The 6,000-nt window shown below is 40.3% G+C and overlaps 2 pseudogenes; both read right to left on the reverse strand.

Moving 5' to 3' along the window:
• Positions 1–876: 876 nt before the first annotated feature.
• On the reverse strand, positions 877–1,266 carry LOC149253911 (benzyl alcohol O-benzoyltransferase pseudogene; annotated as a pseudogene).
• Positions 1,267–1,838: 572 nt separating this feature from the next.
• Positions 1,839–2,997, reverse strand: LOC149253912 (13-hydroxylupanine O-tigloyltransferase pseudogene; annotated as a pseudogene).
• Between the last annotated feature and the right edge of the window lie 3,003 nt (positions 2,998–6,000).

Consider the following 6,000-nt stretch of genomic DNA (forward strand, 5'->3'; position numbering starts at 1 on the left):
TCGCCGAGATGAAATTTCTCCGAGGTACCTTCACAACGAGCACCTTCCAGCACATATTCCGCGAGAATAATCATGTTGCAAACTCACTGTCAAAGCTTGGGATTGCTGATTATTATGGTATCATACATTATACATCTTTGGAGGGAGAGACAATATGGATTGAGGGCTCTTTTCTCTTCCCATAGTTTGTGGTTATTGACTTTTCATATTTGATTCATGCTAGTTATTGACTATTTATATAGAATGTCACTATTTCAATTGTGACAGTTTGACAACATAGATAGTACTTTTTTTTAATATGGAAAGATATATATAGATCATTTTTCTCAATCTGTTATTAGAATATATGAAATATGAAAGCTAGATGTAATTATGACTCATTGAATATATACATTGGTACATAATATAAATAAGCATCCTTCAACCCATATAAATAATAAAATTTCAATTATTATGTTAATAAATGTGGTTTATTTCAAAATAGGTTTCCAGAATTTTTGTTTTAAAAGAAAATAGTTAAATGATACCTCTCTTAGTTAAATGATATTGTAATTTGTTCAATTGATGTCACCGAGTTAGATGAATGAATGTGGAGTGCTTCGGCAACATACGGTACGGAATCAAGGATACATACGTCGGGTTGTTTATTTTTAAAAGAGTTTTTGTACATAATTTTTTGGATGTTACTCTAAGGAAACTCCTACGCAACTCAAGAAGTTGCAGTGCACCCAATTTACTTCACCGAAATACAAGGACACTCTTGCGCGAGGTACCCACCTCATTTTATTCATGTAAGAGCAACTTAATACTAGATTTTATTCAAGTAACAACAACTTAATATACTTAAGCTTAGAGATTGCTATTTTATATCAAGGATCATAGATATGGGGCTGCGTTCTCGATAGCTTCATTGATTTCTGCTTCAAATATTTGCATAGCGGCGGGCGACAAACATACGAGAACCGCTATGCCTTCCACCCCACTTCTGTTATGATATGGTACGAGGAAGCTTGTCAACCCTGCCACTGAAGTTGGTCCCACACCACCTTGTGCTGGCCCACCGTAGGTTTCTCTTCCCAGCCCCATATCCACATCTCCAAACCTGATCTTAGTACAGTCCGAGACTGCATAGGTGCCCACCATTGTGAAGAGAGGGTGCCCTCTCAACTGCATCAAATCTATCACCGATCGCATGTACTTTCCATTCACACTCATTTTCGCTTGGCGGATCAACTTCACAGTGAAGGACAACAGTTTGGTTGCCATCTCTCCTGTGGTCGTTTTCATGCACGACAAAATGATCACATTACCGTAGAAGTTTTCGGGAATTGGCGGGTCGAATCTCGCTCGGCCATCTAGGGTGAATATGAACTGAACTTCTTGCTTAGAGGGCAGTTGGAGAGCCCTCGTTCTCGAACACCACAAACACGCTGATATAACTTCAAAGGTCGGGCACTTGCCTTGCCCTACTGCTTGTATCTTCAATGACTCGATCTCCTTCGGCCCGAAAAAGAATGAACTCTAGGTCATCTTCTTCACGTTCGCCATTTTCCCGTCTTTGTCTTCGATTTGATCATATTCGTAGTGGGGGAATTTAACTGTGGGATTCGTCCGGGGTCGGAATATTTCTCTTTCCCAGATTGGACGAACCGAAGGCCTCGCAGCCCCCCTCGCCATTTCACTAAGAGCTTTCAAGAATTGAATGAGGCCAAGCTCGTCGCTCATGGTGTGATTCAAACGAAGGGCGAAAATGAAACCTCCGCATCTCAACCACGTTACTTGAAAATAAGAAACACGTTAAGAAAAAAGAATTTCGACTGGAATATGAATTGTGTTCATCAAAGAAGGAGGGGAGAATTGGTAATAGTTTCCGACCCTGACACATCATGCAGCAGATCAGCCAAGCAAGGGAAGGGTGGGTGCAGGTCCTTGAATTCCTCTATGGAAACGTCGGCATCAGCTTCCACAAGCACGCTTTCTCTCGTGCAGTCCACGAGGAGCTTACCAAAGGGCGCTTCGCTCAATATTTTGGGAAAAGGATAGTAAAACACCAAAACCTTCGCCAGCGCTTCTTTGATAACTTTGGCGGGATCGTCACCTTTTTTCGACGGATCGAACCGATAGAATTGAAGGACGGGAATCTTGAAATAAGAGCAGAGAAAGAAAGACCATCAAGAACAAAATGAGAGAGAAGACCAAGAAATGGAAACTGAAATGTGAATCTCTTTTTATTCGATGATCAATATCCTCTACATGACATTCGATATATTCATGTATTTACCGTTACATAACTAAAAACTATTCGTTACAAAGAAAACTGTACATAACTAAAAAACTAAACTACGTTTGAAGTTCGTTGTCAAACTAACAAACTCCACCTTGACAACAACTTTCCCATTCATCATCTTTCCTGCAAGCCAAGAGAAGCTAAACACCACCGCAACTTCTCTACTGTAACTGGCTTTGTGAATATGTCTGCACAATTTTCTCATGTGTGGACCTTTTTAAGAGCTACTTTTCCACCATCAATCACATGTCTCAGAAAATGATATCTCACATCAATGTGCTTGGTTCTGCTGTGATAGGCAGGGTTTGTGGCCAAGTGAATAGCACTTTGACTGTCACAAAGTACACTCACTTTCTCCTGCGTCCTTCCGATTTCATCGAACAAACCCTTTAACCAGATTGCTTCTTTACTGGCATCTGAAGCAGCTATATATTCAGCTTCGGTAGTGGACAATGCAACCGTGTCTTGAAGCTTTGACATCCAACTAATTGCTCCACCTGCAAGAGTAAAGACGTAACCTGTAGTAGATCTTCTTTTGTCCAAATCACCTGCATAGTCAGCATCTACATATCCGCAGACTGATCCTTCACTACCATCAAAGACGATGCAATGATCTCTTGTGCCTCTTAGATATCGAAGCACCCATTTCACTGCTTGCCAATGTTCTTTACCTGGATTTGCCATGAACCTGCTGATAACTCCAACGGCATGTGAAATGTCAGGTCTTGTAGATACCATCGCATACATTAAGTTTCCTACCGCATTTGCATATGGTACATGAGACATATACTGCTTTTCTTCACCAGCTCTAGGACTCAAAACCGAAGAAAGCTTAAAATGGGAAGCTAGGGGAACATTAACAGGTTTCACATTATTCATAGAGAACTTTTCAAGTACCTTCTCCACATACTTCTGCTGTGATAACCAAAGCTTACCATTTTTCCTGTCTCTGTGTATCTCCATGCCCAAGATATGTTTTGCTGCTCCAAGATCCTTCATATCAAACGCCCTAGAGAGTTGAGCCTTTAACCTGTTGATCTCTTCCATGCTTTTGCTTGCAATAAGCATATCGTCAACATACAAAGCTAAGATAATGAATATGCCATTGAAACTTTTAAAGTACACACAATGATCATACTCACTTCTTATAAAGTTCTGGCTCACCATGAAGGAATCAAACTTCTTGTACCATTGTCTCGGAGACTGCCTCAGACCATACAATGATTTCCTGAGCTTGCAAACTAATCTTCTACTGCGACCTCGTACAAAACCTTCTAGTTGTTCCATATATATCTCTTCGTTCAAATCACCATGTAGAAAAGCTATTTTAACATCTAACTGTTCTAACTCAAGATTAAGCAACGCAATTAGTGCCAACACAGTACGTATAGAAACAAGTTTTACAACTGGAGAAAAAATCTCATGAAAGTCTATACCTTCAACCTGAGAATACCCTTTTGCTACCAGTCTCGCCTTATATCTCTTGATACTACCATCAACTTTCCGTTTCAGCTTGAAGACCCATTTACATCCAACAACACTTCTCCCTTCAGGAAGCTCTACAAGATCCCAGGTATTGTTCTTGGCCAAGGAGTCCATTTCTTCTTCCATAGCCTTTTTCCATTTTTCGCTATCTGTATCATCTATCGCTTCCTGATAACAAGACGGTTCCCCATCTTCAGTAACCAAAGCAAAAGATGAAGCAGAATCTTCATACCTTTTGGGAGTTTTCCTTTCCCTTGTTGATCTTCTCAGAGTAACTGGTTGCTGAACTGGTTCAGAAACTTGCACTGGCTCAGAAGCTTCAACGGCTTCCTTTGTGTCTTCAACACCTTTGTCTCCAGAAGTCTCTCCTTCCTTTCGACTGTCACCGAAAGATCTAGCCTCCAACTGAACTCGTTGACACGGTGATACCTATTCCTGTTCAATTCTTTCAACATTTGATTTTAACAAAGAGGATTCATCAAATGTTACATCTCTACTAATGACTATCTTCCGCAATGTAGGATCCCACAACCTATATCCTTTCACTGCATAGTCATACCCAAAAAAGACATAACATTTCGACTTTGGATCTAACTTTGAACGCTGATTTTTCGGAATCAGAGAATAAGCATCACAGCCAAATATCCTCAAATGAGAATAGTCACAAGACTGACCTGTCCAGACTTCTTCAGGAATTTTACAATCAATTGCTACTGAAGGTGATCTGTTAACTAAATAACAAGCAGTAGATACTGCTTCTGCCCACAACTCCTTTTGCAAGTTAGCATTGCTGATCATGCTTCTGGCTCTTTCCATAAGAGTCCGATTCATACGCTCAGCAACACCATTTTGCTGAGGAGTATAAACAGCAGTTTTGTGCCTAACAATGCCCTCATCCTTACAGTATTGTTCAAACTCAACAGAAGTGAACTCACCACCATTGTCAGTTCTTAGACATTTAATAGATTTGCCTGTTCTTTTCTCTACCATTACTTTAAATTGTTTAAAGACATTGACTACATCAGCTTTTCGTTTTAGCATATAGACCCAAACTCTACGAGAGTAATCATCAATGAACGTTAAAAAATACAATGCACCTCCACATGACATAACAGGGGAAGGCCCCCATAGATCAGAATGAATGTAGTCTAAAACATCTTTACTATTATGATTGCCAACTTTAAATCTCTGTTTACACTGTTTCCCATACACACAATGTTTACAGAAATCTAAATTCAAGGATTTCAGACCGGGAAGAGATTTACGTTTCATCAGTATGTGAAGACCTTTCTCGCTCATATGACCCAAACGCTGATGCCACAGACGAGTACCTGCTTCTTCCTTTTCTGACGCAACCGCTGCTTCACCGACCTGAGTACTTCCTTTTAACCTGTAAAGATTCTCGACCTTCTCTGCCTTCATAACCACAAGGGCACCTTTGAAGACTTTCAAGACGCCATCCTGACCTGTAAACTTATAACCATCTGAATCCAACACTCCCAAAGAGATTAAATTTTTCTTCAAATCAGGTACATGTCTAACACTAGTTAATGTCCTAACTGTGTTATCATACATTTTAATCCTGATATCTCCCATCCCAACAGTCTGACATGACATATTGTTACCCATAAACACAGAACTACCGTTTACATTTTCATACGAAGTAAACCAGTTTCTATGTGGGCACATATGATGCGAAGCACCAGAGTCTAACAGCCAGCTATCAAAACTCTGAGAGACATTACATTCAGGTGAAGTTTCATCTATCATACACAAATCTTCAGCAGATAAAACTTCGTCTACAATACCTGAATCAGCCTGATTTGCTTCGTTCTTCAGGTTTTCGGATTCCTTCCGTTTCCAACAGTCCTTCCTCAAGTGTCCAACTTTACCGCAGTTCCAACATTTTGCCTTACACTTTTTGCTCTTCGATTTCGACCTGGAAGTCCCCCTTGGTTTGTCTCCTCTTTCCTTTGAGCGTCCTCTAGCAACCATGGCTTCTGATGCAGTTGTATCAGTGCTGGATTTCCTTCGTACTTCTTCAGACAGAAGAGCTCCCACGACTGATTCAAACTTCAAAGAATCAGCAGAGCTGAAGCTGATTGAGGTTACGAAGTGATCCCATGATTCAGGCAGAGAACACAGCAAGGTTATGGCTTTATCTTCTTCCTGTATTTTTACTTCCATATCTGTTAATTGACAAATTAGTGTATTAAAAACATTCAGGT

Source organism: Pinus tabuliformis, chromosome 7 (assembly GCF_031772625.1).
Source record: "Pinus tabuliformis cultivar Carrire ecotype Pingquan chromosome 7, CPIR1, whole genome shotgun sequence".
NCBI lineage: Eukaryota > Viridiplantae > Streptophyta > Pinopsida > Pinales > Pinaceae > Pinus > Pinus tabuliformis.